The sequence below is a fragment of the Labrus mixtus genome, chromosome 13, assembly GCF_963584025.1.
Source record: "Labrus mixtus chromosome 13, fLabMix1.1, whole genome shotgun sequence".
NCBI lineage: Eukaryota > Metazoa > Chordata > Actinopteri > Labriformes > Labridae > Labrus > Labrus mixtus.
This window is the reverse complement of record NC_083624.1, coordinates 11127107-11142664: the sequence shown is the minus strand read 5'-3', so window position 1 is coordinate 11142664 and position 15558 is coordinate 11127107. Positions and strand designations below refer to the sequence as shown.

The following is a 15558-nucleotide window of genomic DNA, read 5'->3' as shown; positions in this document are numbered from 1 at the left end:
GTAGGATCAAGTTACTGTCAGGTTTGGTCCCTCCATACGTTTTTTATATTATCTATTATTCTGTCTGTAAACACGGCTTTTAAAGTAAATCATTGTTCTTAATCTCCTTCCCCTCTCCTCTGTCTGATGATCTCTTCCCTCTTGGACAACATGGCAGACAGCTGTTGGCATGCACTAATGTGCTGCACATGTTTTAGTGATGTTACAAACACAGAGGGAACAATGGGGGGGGGGGGGGTCTACATGTATACGCAGTGTAAGGCTGACTGAGAGATGGAGATAGAAGCACGTGCAAACCGAGTGAACAGGGCCTCCCCCTCTGCGCAGAGAGGGATTCTGTTTTGCTCGCAAGGTTGCCCGGCAACTATGACGTCACTGAGAGCACGACAAAGAGAAGCATGGAGACAGAGAAGAAGAGAGAGAGAGATAGAGAGAGAGGGAGAGAGACAGAGAGAGAGAGAGCTGCAGACACAGTGAACAGATGTGACTACATGATACATGCAGCAGTTCTGGACGTGTGTGGGTCTGCTTACACGACATGGATCCTTCTTCTAGTTATGTTAAAATACTCCAACACATTATCCACTTACAGGAAACAGCCTCCAGTTCACACTCTACTCTCATCTCACTGCTCACCTAAATACCCCACGTTCTTCTTTAAAAGGTGATAACGGCCTTTAAAGAGCCTGTGAGGAGATTTTAACTGTCCATGAATCTGACTGAATCTCTCTTTATGACCTACAAAAGCAAACAGGACTACAGACGTGTCACGGTTTGAGTTCGTTTCATCATTTCATTATCCATGTGTTCAGCTTTGTTTTGTTTATACAGGTATCTAACTCTTCCATGATTTCAGCCCCCCCTTCCTGTCCCCCTCCACAGATTCTCCTCACCTGCTCCTTCCCCTCACACACCTGTTCCCTCTTGCCTGATTAGCTCCCAGCTCTGCCAGATTGTCTCAGTGCATTGCCTTAGGCCTGGCACACACGGAAAGATTTTTTAAATGCTGAACGATTTTGAAAATGTGAGAGAGTCCACACTCTCATGACAAACAAGACAGATTTAACAGTTTTGTTCTTATAGTGTGTGGAGAACAACGAGACGACCAACTCAGCAGACCGCACACTAATGGATTCATTCAACAACATCTCGCGCCGTCAAACCCCACTTAAGACTAAACAAACATGGTGGTTAAGCTAAATGTGGCTAGCTGTTAGGTCGTAGATCCGTTCCTTTCCTCCTCAGTTGGACTTTTACAGACACATTGTAGAATATCAACAAGTTGGTCCTGAATTTATGACGTCCATCTATGCTTCACGTTTGCTGTCCACCGTTCTTGGGCGTCCTCTGTGTTTTCCACACACAACAGGATTTCCGGGGAAATCGTCTTCCGAGCAGATCGGGGAGGTTAAAATCACTCCAAACAAACCTCACACGACAGGAACGTCTGGCAAGATAATCTGGCCTTTACTGACTTTGGTCGGAAGGGGGGAATCAGGCCACAAATCAGCCCAATTATCTTGTAGTGTGTACCCCGCCTTAGCATAATACATGCATGTCAGTATACGGCAAAGCTTCAGTGTCCACCACACGGGCAACCTGCGTGAGCATCGACTCTAGAGAGGAGGGGGCGGGGGGGAGACAGCTCTCTAATGTTTAGAATTTGGACTGCAGTACCCGTTTTAAACACTAGGTGACAGAGTTACATATTGCTCCTTTAATGAACGGATTTCCCCTGATTAAAGTACAACATTTAAACTTATCCATATTTTCAGGCATGAAAAGCGCTTGATTATTGGTTATTTGTACCACCTTGATTAAAATCCACATCGTGCATGCCTTTCAATTCTTCTGACTAAGCCAAAACTATCAGGAAGCTGGAGCTGGACCATCTAATTCAGTCCAAAAAACCACTCGGGTCTGCTGTTGTTGTGTCTGCACATTCAGCACCAAGAGGTGATCCAAGACGTAAAGCGTGTGGAGAGAGCAGCACTGCCAAATTAGGATCCTGATGATGATTAGAGCGGTAACACTGAAGAGGAGGGAAAGTAAACAGAAACCGGAGCTCTGATTTAATTACGTTCACAGAGGAATGGAGACAGGTCCGCAGGCTGCACCAGAGGAGTCTCGCTCTAAGTTGTGTGTTTGGTTTGAACGTTGTACAGGATGCCTCTAACTGTCATTCCCCGTGCAGAGAGCTGAGCAGGATGCTGTGGGCTTGGCGGCCCCTCGCTGCAGGAAGACGGCGTCGAAGACCTGATAGCAGCTCTCGACTCAGACGCACTCTCCTCTCCCTCGTGTCTGCTGCAGGAAGCCTGTGTGACCATATGATTAAATGGATACCAGCAGCAGCTTTTCTGTGTCAAACATCAGTCATTTACAGCGCACAGATAATCTGCATGATCCAAGCATTGCTAAATATAGACCTCCCGCCATAACTGGGTCGGTAGCTCACTGAACAAGTCTGCAAACCTAAAAATGTCAGCCACCAGTTCACACCTGTGTAGTGTGATGAGCCTCAGCTGAAACATCGCATTTGTTTGTTGTGTTTTTGTTAACTATAGGGCATATCTATCAGATCGTCGGATCATTCCTCAAATCTGCACAACGACCCGGCTGCATGTCATACTTCAGGAGAAGTCTTCAGTCTTTAGTCAGATCAGTGAAACCAGTCCAGAGATGTTCATTGGGGAAACATATTTCAACGTATTTAAGCTGATAATTGAAAATGCTACAATTTCACGGCCTGGTGACTTATGAAGGAGAGGTAAAGGTGAGGGACGAGTCAGCTCTGAGTGAGTTTAGAGACAGATTTTGGACACAGAGAATGCAGATAAAATGTTTGCAAAATCTGGCACATTTACTTTCTTGTGCTTGTGTTATTTTGTGCATCGTCTCTTCTTAAATGAAACAAACATAAACGTACACACACAAGAACGACACTTGGAGCTTAAATAGGCCGCCAATTGGAAAAGAGGTGTTGTCAGGTGATTTTTGAGAATGAGGCATGTCAAGTGTGAAATCAGTGTGAATCAGACTCATTTATCATGTTAACGAACTCTTTAAGCTTTATATGTGTCCAGTAATTAGAGCACATGTGCGTGCAGTGTGAGCTCAGCAGCAGGGTGCCAGACTTTAAAAGCACACCTGCTGCAGCTTCTGTCCGCTCACTGCGTTGTATTTGCATATATCTCTGAGTGTAGGTGTGTCTGTTTGGAATCAACACCATCATCACGTCGGAAAAACAAGGAAACCAAACAGCGAGTGCGTGGAGTGTGTGTGGGCAGAGGTTTTAATTCTTACATCCTTGAAACCAAAGAGGGCTCATTTCTCAGTGTTAGTCACTGAAGCACTTCAATCAATTCAATCAAAGGAATCCTGTGGCAGGTTTCCTCCGCTTTGTTCACACAAATTAGACACTAGAGCGGCTCGTTAGGCTCTTTGTGCTGTTTAGGATGCTTAAAAACTGCTTTTAAGGCACCCCCACATGGCTGTTTTGGACGCCCCTAGGTGTGTCAGATATGAGACCAGTTCTCAGGTCAAACCAACTGGTGTTGCAGCGATGAAAAAAATCTTTGTAAAGTGCTAGAAATAAAACACAAATACGAGATTCTAAAAACACATCACACTTTCACGCACATTCATGCACATACCTTCACATTCAGCTCGGGTACAGATAAAGATCGCACAATCATTGTTTTGCAGTGTTAAGTGCAGTTACCGCCCTCGGGTAGAAACTGTTTCTCAGTCTGTTTGTCCGGGTTTTCATTGTCCTGAAACGCCTGCCTAAGGGCAGCAGTTCAAACAGAGTGTGTCCGGGGTGAGATGGATCCTTATGAATGCTCTGAGCTTTATCAGGCAGCGGGAACTGTACAGATCTTCCAGGGAGGGGAGGGGGCCGCCGATGATCTTTTGGGCAATGGTGACGACCCTCTGGAGCAATTTCCTCTCTGCTGCTGTGCAGCTGGTGAACCACACACACATACAGTATGTAAAAATGCTCTCTATGCGGCAGCAGTAGAAAGACATGAGCAGTCTTTGAGTGAGGTGGTTCTTCCTGAGAATCCGGGAATTAAAGTCTCTGCTGTGCCCTCTTCACCAGCGCCCCGATGTTAGCTCTCCAGGTCAGGTCTTCCTCTAAAGACAGACAGAGTTTTTTTTGCAGAGACTGGGTCTGATAAATTAGTTTTTTGAATTGGGAATCATGCAAAGCTTTTGGAGGTTACAAAGAGCGAGAATACAGTATAAAACTGTAAATGATAATTACAGATTTATTATAAGCCAGAAACAGATGTCAGACTTGTTTTTCTTCTTTTAGAGCAGAAGAACTTGTAATACAATTATAAACAAGCATTACAAAAAAACCTTCCAACATGAATAACCTTTAATTACTTTGACCTCAATACTTTTACTCCCGGTCTCTGCACACGACTTAATTAACCATAAATTGCCTTTTTGTAACCGACACTTCCTCGCTCTTCCTGCCTCGAATCATCTTGTAGATTGTTTTTAACATTCACACTTTTCATTTCTTCTCTCGGCTTATTGCTGATTTGCTTTATTGCTGAAAAACAATTTCTTTCCAGTGGATTAATAAAGATCTGAGTCGAGCGAGAGAAGCTTCTTGCTGACAGCGAGGCGAGCGGTGGATTCAATCAGTGGGTGCAGGAGGCTGCGTTCGTGCTCTCCGGGGCCAATAAAGAAGAAGTTGTGACAACCACAACAAATTTAGAGGATCTAGATTCTCCTAATTAAGAGTTTAGTTTAGGGGAGAATGATTCAGACCCAAAGCTCAGGAGTCCTCAGAGTGTGGAAAGACTTTTCAGCCGGAGTGAAGAACTTCTTTAGTGCTTCAGGACGGACTTCTTTCCGTTTGACATTTTCAGTTTGGGGGCATCAAAGGGCAAAAGCAAAGAGCACAGGGCAAAGAAAAAGTTCAAGACAAATTTAGAGGCTAATGTTGTTTCACAGAGGGAGCTGCACAGGGGCACAGTTAACCTTAGGCGCTGCAGGCTGAGCTTTGTCTCTACCCATAAAAGGAGAGCTGCTGATGTGCTGTCAAGACCTGACGAGACACACGGACTGAACGCTAAATCACACACACACACACACATCACTCCTGTTACCCGTCCAGGAGACTATCTTCACCTCTCACCCTCTTTATCAGAACTCACTGTTTCCACTTCCACAAACCTCTGATCTTCTTTCCATCGCAGAGAATGAATCATCTCTGTGTTCAGCTCTGTTTTCATAGCTCTAAGTTGTCCCCTGAGCCTCAGATCTTCCAGAGCATCGTTAGTCATCTGCTGAAATTTTAACTCACAGTTACTTTAGTGCAGCAGGTGCACCACATCGCAGTTACAAGCCTTCAAAATAAAGATATTTACACTACAACAACCAGCAGATGGCCTAGCGGTTAGGCCACACCCCATGTACAGAGACTACAATCCTCCAAGCTGGCAGCCCCGTGTTCAAGTCCAACCTGCAGTTCCTTTCCAGCGTGTCATTCCCACAGACTGTAACTATGAATGTTTGAAGCCTGAGTGCCGTCACCCGTCTTTTCCTGCAGGGGGCGCCGGAGTCCCATCGATGGCCGTCTAACTTTCAGTCATCCTAACGACAGGCTGAGAGCTGGAGCTGAGGCGGGTTTTAAACCTCCTGACAAACCGAGCTAACATGAGCTAATCAGACCTATTTGTTTTTTGTACCAGGCTGTAAACATGTTAATCTCTGCTGTAAAAACAGACTTTTTAGAATGGGTGTGTATGTAACTTCCTGTGCTTCTGCAGCCAGCCTCTAGTGGACACTCGAGGAACTGCAGGATTTTACACTTCAGCATTGGCTTCATTTTTCAACACTGGAGGTTGCTGCTTGCTTTTAAACTGGCTCTACTTTCTATGTGTGAAGGGAAACAGTTCATAAAGATAATAAAGTCAGCGACTGTTTAATGAGGAATATTTATCCCCAAAGACGTCGACAGACAGTTATTCAGGGCTTCCAGTGGCCAGCGCTTACATGGCTCAACAGTGTAGATCGGGTAGTAAAAACCCCATTTATTTTCCTCTATATGATTGTTAGCCATAATGTCATAACCATGAAGGTAGACCAGGAGCTATACCTGAGTGTGAGATGATGGTTTATGCTCTCACCGGAGGTTGACGCTAGGTCGTCCTGACTCTCTCTCTCCAATCTCCTTCGTTCTAAGATGTTCGTCAACATTGATTATCTTTGTATTTCTTTTAAGCTATTGCAACGCCTCGACATAGCTTTACCTCTGAGCTGAAACCAAGTTTGACAATTTCGCCCCCCCGAAACCCAGTGTGAATATAATGCTGGTCGTTTTGGTGTTAAACATGTCACATGCTCTCTGTAACCGCGGCAGCACAGCGGGAAGACTGATCTCTCGTAAATGTCCGTGTCACTGACATTCGGACTGTGTGAGATCGCTCCGGATCGATTTGCGATTAACTCTGCTGCAAGCTCGCATCTCATTGGGCCGCGGCTTTCTATTCTCCAACCTACTGGGGATGTAGCCTCACAACGAGTATTTATGGAAGGCCTGGGCGTCATGGCAACCGGGGGATTGTGTGTAAAACGCAGAGGGGGAACAGAAAGGCCAAACTACAGCCAGCAGCTGATTGTACTGAATCAGCTAATCACACAAACCTGATTTACCTTCTGGTCTCTGGGAGGAGACAGTTCAGAGTTCATGAAAAGTGAATATTTGTGCAACATGAACGGTTCCCTTCCAAATACTTTTAATCTGAAATGATGGCCTCTTAAAGATCTCCTTCTTAAATGTTTTAAAAACAAACACTTTAGTTAAGTTTTTATACACAAGTTATTATTTTTATCATAAACCTGAAAGCTCGTGAGAGAAGGGTCCATCCATCCATTAGCTATATCGCTGTTTGCTGATCTTTCTGTCTTTTTTTGAATTTGCAAAACAGATGAGCAGTAAATCAACACCTGCACCGAGTAGGTTTTGAGGAGGTGTTAAAGTGGGCGGAGTTTGAGCTTCACACTTTCTGTTGCTGCTTCACATCTGAATCTTTCCATCTGTCCATCAGCAAAGACGAGCATGTAACTGCCTCGTACAGGATGTGTCACCCGTGATAGAGACGACCAACTTAAAGGTGCTGAAGGGACGATTTTTATCAACATCAATAAATCTCTTAACTTATTGTGAAAATCAGCCTCTCTTCAGTGGAAACCTCGCGCTGCACCTCGTAAAAAAGTCAAACCAATGAAGCCATCACAAATGTTCTGAGTTTCCACACCAGTGGAAGGCTGTCGTATAATGTCACAGCAGGCCTGTAACCATGAGACAAACAAGAGCGCTGCAGCGTCTGCACAATATATTCCATTAGAGAGGTGAGGCCGGTCTGCAGGCTTCAGTGCACTTTATTCAGAAACAACACTGGCCCCAAATTGAGCCCGTTACTTAAAAAACAGTGCTGGGAGTCGTTCAGACCAAGCTGGGAGAGTTACATCAGTCCCTGTTGTTTCTCGTCAAGTCAGTTAAACTAGCAGAGTTTTCTGTTAGCTGCTGCTTCCTCTCATAGAATGAGAATATTTTACTGAGCGGGAAGCGTCTCGTTACGTCTTCACAGCAGTCCTAACACACATGCTGATACCAGGTAATGCAGTATGATCACATGTGTAGACAGTCTGGCTCACACAGTGTTCACATCTTACGCAGGTGTAAAGTCAATCTGAACAAAGTGCAGACCGCAAACACCTCAAATCAGACGATAGAAAAACCAGAACCTAAAAAGAGGAGGCTGGCTGCAGGGACGGGCTGATTCATACCCGAGCCTGAAGGTACAGTTAGACATATCACGTATCACAAAGCTGATTATGAACTTTCTCTTTCCTAGGAATAATGTGTGACTTTTTAATCCAGTAGATGGCGCCCTTGAGCTCCAGCATGAGATAAAAACAAACTGCTGTTTGGCCACGCCTCCTCCATTAAGCACAGCGCAAACTTGTGCTGCAATCACCCGTGTCCTGCATAGTTGTGTTAGCATGCTAATGTTAGCGCTCTTTAGTTAGCCTAGCTAGTAGCTTCACATTTCATGTAAATCAACACAGAATGACCGTGATCTAAAAACTCTTACTATCATCCAAATAATGAGTGAGTATGTTCTTCTTCTCTCTAGTCCTTGACTAAAACAGCTTTCATACACAAGGGGAGGAGCCGGCCGTCCCGTCCATGTAAACACGGCTCTCACAACAACACATCCAGCGGGACTCGAGCTTCTCACTCATTGTAGACAGTCATGACTCAGAGGCACATTTACACAGGATAGACTTGATGTATGATATATTTTAGTTGCCACATTACTGCCGTTGATGTCAGCTTCCTCAGCCTATCAGTGGGCTTCATGAGCTAACAATCACACTCACCTGCGAGAGGGAGCTGCAGAAATTAAAAAGGCTACAGATTCAACCTCAACAATGACTCGCAGCACTCAGTTCAGGGTTTGTTGTTAAAAATTCATGTTTAAAATGTCTCTGTCATTCAGCGCTCTGCAGGGATTTTGTGTTAAAGGTAGCAATGCGGTTAAAAGATTGTTGAAGAAGAGGAAGTGGAGCCTCGTAATCAGGGCTGTCTTCTATCCGGGTCAGATCAGAAATGAGAGGAATCAGTCTGAGTGGGTCTGAGCACGCTCTCGTCCTAATCACACAGATCCATGTTCAGACAGGCGATTGTTCACCTCTTAATCCGGGTGATGAATTACTGTCTGACGGCTCGCGGCTCACCATCAGGAGGCTTTCAGCACCATCTTCACAGCAGACCTCCAATGACCCTCCAGCCGGCCTCTCGCTGAGACATGAGTCCGACATGAGAAACTCAGTTTGCTGTTTATATCCTTCCTGGCAATGAGCGTGTGAGCTGAATATCTCACACATCCATCCTCCTCTGTCTTTACTCTCTCTCCTTTGATGCTTCTCTCCTTGATTCTCGCAGCTCTGCCGAGCCTCTCTCTGCAGACAAGGCTCGGGACGGAGAATCTCACATGTTTATCAAAGACCCAAGTGGATGCTGTCGGGGCATAAATAAGCATCACGTTTGGTGATTGCTTGATGAGAAGTAATTAGGCGTGCCGACTGAAGATTAATCACGAGACGTCGGCTAAAAGCATCGCGCTGAAGGAGGCTGGGATTAAAAGGTTGTGACACTACAGGGTGCAACATACACTCAAACATCTGTTTAATTAGAGACCAAAACATAGAGGAATTTTTTTTAGAATAAGATCTTAAACATTCATATTTTCTAGGACGACAGGATTAAAAAAAAATTGACAAAGGCAGCTCAATTTCTCATCCTTATTGACTCTCTGTGTGGAGATTTGTTGACGGCGCCTGATTATGAGAATTGTTTCTGCAAAGAGTTTTGCCCTTCTGCTTTCAATTCCCAAACAAAGGTCATCTCACTGCTGAAGCTCATTTTCAGTCTATACATTAGCCTGTGCACCAAACAATGCATGCTTTATTTATATTCTCAGGAAACAGTCGGCTAAATCTTCTCCATGGAGCTGTCACTGGACTCCAAGTGATCCAACTACAGATCTCATGATGTGTTCCACTGTGTTGTTCCCAGCTGACTGCCCGGAGGTAGAGTGACTCTGGGACGTGTTGTTTTGACTCTACCTCCACCCTCACACTCTCTTTTAGTGTTGTTATAACCTTCTGCACGAGCACGACAACTTTGGTTGACATTTATAGCTGGAAAAACAAACCACAAAGCCTTATCAGCATCTCGGTTTCAGTTACAAAAACAGCGAAAATAAAAAAAGTTTGACTGAGGTAAGGTTGCACATTTAGTCCTCCAGAAAAGGAGAGGGAATTCTGCTGATAATCAGAGAGACAGATGAGATGACAGAGATGACAACAAGCATGATGTGCAACATGGAAGCAGAGACAGAAATGGAAGAAGAGACAGGAGGAGTAAAGTGTGTCCTACCTCTGCTCACTGCTGGTCTCCATGTAACATCCCTGTTTCTGAAGACCCGATCAGGCAGAGAGAGGGAGATAGAGGGGGCTCCGATCCCGGGCTGACCGGTGTCTGGTTCCCGGTAAACAGAAAGCAGAAAGCAGGAGTGGTGTCGTCTCTCTGAGCTCACACACTTACACACACAACGAGGCTTCCTGCAGCACGACAGCAGAGGCACTGGAGGCTCAGCAGGGACGGCAGCAACATCCCTCCCATCCAGCCTGAATTAATTAAGCCTTTTTTCTCCCTCTGCTGCCCTCCCTCCCTCTCTCTGTCTCTCTAATTCTCATGTGTGCGCATGGTTAAAGCTCTCTCTCTCTCTCGCTCTCTCTCTCTCTCTCTCTCTGTATCTGCTTCCCCCCGCGTTCAGCTTCCTCTCTTCCTCCTTTCTGTCTCTGATCATCGAGCTGAAAATGGGTCTCCTTTTTCTCCTCCATTTCACATTCTACAGGCAGAAATATTTCCCCCTCGCTTCACATCAAACACTCAGTGACTGGGAGTGACGGTTTCTTCTTCATCCTCTTAGGTTTTAAAACATTCAGAAAGAAACTTTAGCTCTCGTGTTTGTGGTGAAAGCTGCTGTTTTGTTTTTTTAAAATGTGTTCATCAAATGTTACCTGTCTCACACTATTATTGCACGTCATCAGTTACTGCAAATAAAGGCTTTTAATTAAAGCGTCATGTATGACCGGGCGCTGAAGTAAAGACACAAACAAGGAGTCAGCGTTGTGGAACAGTTGCATATTGTTTGGTTAGGTTAGGAAAGGATCGTGTTTTTGGTATAGGTGAATTAGTTAGTTCATTAAGTTAAACCTGGGCAGTGCTGTGGTGTCACAAGGGCGGTCGCCTCATGGCAAAAGGTACCTGGTTCAAACGCCTGATTGGTTTCTGTTACCTCTTCAAAGTGAACCTGGATCTAGGTCTGGGCGGGTGCGAATTTGGGTTCAACTTGGTCTAAGAACCACTTTGCTTTTTCACAGGTAAGGGCCACAAAAGAGCCACGTCATGTCGTCACTTCATACGTCTGTGACTTCCCACTGGTGCCGTCTTCAAGCACAACAACAACAACAACAGTGGAGGACTACAGCGCCTCGTGTCAGGTATCGCGCCGGGCTTTGCAAACCTACTTCCAGGCATTCAAACACAACGTGCCCAAAGAATTTGTTCTGCTCTTCAGAATTGCTGTGGATGTTGCTTACCTTCGAGGAAGACCGGGTGGTCACGACAATCTGGCAATCCCAGCTCCTGACGTAAGCGTTTCTTTCCAGCGAGGAGTTGGTGCTACTCCCGATTCTTTGGAAGTCGAAACACAAAGAACTGGTTCAAGACTCCGAACCAGCCCTAGAACCGACTTGGTGGAAAAGGTGTTTGTAAGGAGTTTGCAACCCTGTGCACGCATGGGTCCCCTTCGGGTACTCTGGCTTCCTACCACGGTCTAAAGCAATGGTTCTCAGCTGGTCTAACCTCAGGACCCACCCATTAACTCCATCATGAAAATCATGATGCAAATTTGACTTTTGTTTCCAGGCAAATTTTCAAGCCGTTCTGAAACAGCTCCTCACCAGTTGAGAACCACCGGGCTAAAGATGTGCTTGTTAGCTTAATTGGTGACTCTAGATGTGAGTGTTTGTCTGTCTCTACACATCAGCGCTGTGGTTGATGTGGACTAGTCCGGTGTGTAGTCTGCCTCTCGCCCAATGACATCTGAGATCCAACATGCATTTTTTATACCAGGATGTAAACAAGTATTTTTCAGCTGTAAACAAACTGGTCTAGGGGGACTCTGAAGCTTTTGCAGCCAGCCTCTAGTGGACACTTGAGGAACTGCATATGTGTTCCTCTTCCACATCTGCTTCCCATTTTAACACCTGTTGTTGCTGCTTGTTATTTCATTAAAGACACAGAGTTGTTGCCCTGATATCCGCGGGCAGGTTGTTTCCACCACGTTGTCCAAATACGGTCTCCTCTGAGTCCAGAGGGTAACGTCCAAACACCGATACCATGGCCGTCCCTTCAGTATGTCGTCTATGATCAGGGTGGTGTTCTTGTTGTCGCTTTGATTGAACGTCTTTAAACAATCACAGTTTTCTTGATCCATGTCTTGTACGTTTCATGATGTGAGATAATTCAGAATGAAAAGAGGAAAAACAAAATGACTGCAGAACAATCAAAAGAGAGCAGCTTGTTCAGACACTCGAAAATGGAATTATTTATATAACTCAATCACCAAATGAGTCTTCAGATCAAGACAAATTCAAGTTACACTCAGGGCGGAAACTTACAACGACATTTGGAAGAGCATGTTTAAAGTCTGAGGGAAACTTGTGCGCTTGGGCCTGGCGGTTTGACAGCGCACGCCATGTACAGAGGCTGTAGTCCTCGAAGCGGGCGTCCCAGGTTAAATCCGACTTGTGGCTTCTTCCCTGCAGGTCATTCCTCTCTCTCTCTCTCTCTCTCTCTCTCTCAATTCAATTCAATTCAAAGGGCTTTATTAGCATGGAAAACATACGTCAACATTGCTAAAGCTGAAGTCAGAAGTCTCTCTCTCTCTCTCTTTCTCTCTCCCTGATTTCCGACACTATCTACCGTTCTTCTTTCCACTAAAAGCCCTCCAAAAAATATTTTTAAAAAGACGAGTTCACGTTAAAGATCGAGCTCTCTCAAACTCTGCCTTCCTCCTCAGATTTCTCTATTTCATCACTTCTTTTTTCCACAGTATATCGTCTCACCATTACCCTTACATCATGTCTGTGTGTGTCTCCCCCCCCCCCCCCACACACACACACACACACACACACACACACACACACACACAGAACATCCTGCTCAGTATGTCACACAACTCTTAAGGTGTCAGTGCAACGTGTTGGCCTGTTGTTGTGCTGCAGGCTATTTCTGTAGAGAAGTCATTGGTGAATAAAGCCAGCCGTCTTTCTGTCCTCCCTCACACACACACACACACACACACACACACACACACACACACACTCTGCACGTGGAACACTTACTTCTTTGTCTTTCTTACACACACGTGCGTCGTTGTTTCATTGAACAGAATCCCGCGTTGCTTCCTGCTGCTGTTTGTGTGCTGAGCGAGGCCGATCCCCAGAGGAACGAGACGAGCGGGCATTATTTTTCCCCTCGTTCTCACATTTCCGTCTTCCTGTCGCCTGGATGTTGTTTACACTCAGTCGCTCAATTTCAGCTAATACAATCTACGTCGCAGCTTGTTCATTTGTTACTCTGTCTGTTCGAGCAGCAGAGCGGGGAGACTCGTTTTAAGCCTCTGGATGAATAACTGGAAATAGTAAAAATTAATTCAAAGTTGAGTCTCATTAAGCATCAAAAGAAAATCTAACTGAGAATAAATAATCAAAAGGAGTGGAAGAAACATAATTTTTCTGTTTACACCATTTTCAAGACTGTGTTGGCGTGGCTGATCAGATTTTGATTGACATCTTACTGGCTCCGCCCACACGTGACATTCAGAGCAGTGCAGCAGTAAATATTAGGCCTTTTAAGTCAGGAAGAGAAGACGCACTGAAAGCCCTGAAATCCTCAATATATTCACTTTAGTTGCTCACTGATAGCTAAGTACCAAAATCCTTCATCTCTATTCACCAGTTCTTAAAGCTTCCTGGTTTTCCTTTGCATTTCAGCAGGAGATGAAGAACGCAGCCGGCGTCGAGAGCAGAGAGCGGTACACGATGCCTTTGCCTTAATTAATTAAGTGTTTACAGTGTGTGTTTCCATGCTGGGACGGATGAAGCGCTGATCTCATGATATAATGTTAATGTAATATGTAATATAATGTTATTAAAACATTTGAAAAATATTTGATGGGTTCCAAGATTGCAATTGCTATCGTGATCAAAGCTAGCAGCAAACACATAGCCTACTAGCTAAGTGCTACTAGCTTTGTTCTGCAGAATGCAATGCTAACTGAAGGCTTTGTAATGTAGCTAGAGCTTTATTATAACAGGGCTAAACTGTGTGTGTGTGTGTGTGTGTGTGTGTGTGTGTGATGCTAAACACCTGTTAGCAACAGTCGGGGCTAAGCTCTCGCTCTGACACTCGACCCCCCATGATGTTGAGACTTGAGAGATAAGAGGAGCTGTTTCGTCCACAGGGGGCGCCAAAATTAACACAAACTGAGAGTTCCTCACAGGAACGTTTGTAGTCAAATAGGCATCACTACTGTTTTTCAGTTTTTTAACTCCTCTTCACATTTAATCATGAACACGATAAGCCCTCCAAAGCTAACTGTTTTGTACACAAAACCTCACTCATACATTTAGAACATGGTGTTGGGTTTCCAGTGACTCTAAAGAGAAGGAATGAGCAGAGTTTGGACCGTGAAAACCACGACCCAAAGATAGGGACGGCTGACTCTGGGAACTCTGGGAGAACGAAACCTCCAGGACAAGAAGCGATCTTAAAAAGGGAGATCTTTTCTCCTGCTGCCCCAGTTCTCCTTAACAGCGTGGAGGAATGTGATTGTGTTGGAAAAGAACAAGTTTCTACCACTTCCCAAAGAATGTCCAACATTCCCTGATAACTTTCAGCTCTCGGCTGCTTCGCTCGGGTTTGGAGGCAGCGAGAGGAGGCCTGTTGAATGTCAGACATGATGTCGTCATGCTAACGGAAAAGGTCGAGCTGTGGGTTTAAAGTCACATTTCGTTAATTGAAAAAAAAAAACAATAATAGAGGAGAGAAGGAGCTTAGAGAGAAAAACAAAAGGCCCACAGATTATATTTGATAGGCGGACGAACAGGATAAAAATAGCCTGACGCTGCCTCTTTAATGATCAGAAGCAGATTGTTCTCGTCTGATTTACTGACAATCCTCCCTTACATGTCGGCTCCGAGTAACTCAGTTATAAGTCTCCTCAAAAGAGCTTGTGAAATAGTTCGTCTGCCTCCTAGTTTCTTGTATTCCACAAAGGTTAAGGCTATTTCTACGGTAGTATTATACCAAGCAGCAACCTCCGGTGTTGAGCGTAATTCAATTCATAAAGTATAAGAGAAACATTTCAGTGTAATAGCTTCATTCAATCATTTAGACCGACTTGTATTGAGGTTCAATGCGAGCTGCTCACTGTCTGTTGAGTGCGTTATGAAAGTGACCGTTAAGGCCTAATTAAGATCAAAATCATTAACTACACTGATTTTTTTGAGTTGTTTTCATTCATATATTTTCCAAGCAGCAACCTCTGATGTCCTAAAATGAAGCTAATGCGGAAGTGCAAAAAAAACTGCAGTTCCTCTTGTGTCCACTTGAGGCTTCAAAAGCCCAGAAATCCCGTTTACACGCGCGTTAAAAATGAAGTAAACATGTTTACAGCCTGGTTCAAAGAAGCAGTGCTCGTCCGATTGGCTTTTTCCTCTATTATTATTATTATTATATTGGTACAAAGCGGTAACATGGGGTGTTGAAAAACCAAATAGGTCTGATTAGCTCATGTCTCGATCGGCACACACTGTATGTTTTGAATGTTTTGATGACTCATCAGTTTTGATTTGATGAAGGATAAGAGTTATTCACAATAAGGCGTGTAG

The 15558-nt window shown here is 44.7% G+C and overlaps 1 protein-coding gene across 1 annotated transcript in view; it reads right to left on the bottom strand.

Annotated features, from left to right (window-relative positions):
• The window catches only part of LOC132986966 (diacylglycerol kinase beta), a 104683-nt gene extending 94131 nt beyond the window's left edge, over nt 1-10552 (bottom strand). The window contains exon 1 of the mRNA XM_061053705.1: nt 9971-10552. The gene's annotated coding sequence lies outside the window, so the exon portion shown is untranslated. The remainder of the gene's footprint in view (nt 1-9970) is intronic.
• Between the last annotated feature and the right edge of the window lie 5006 nt (nt 10553-15558).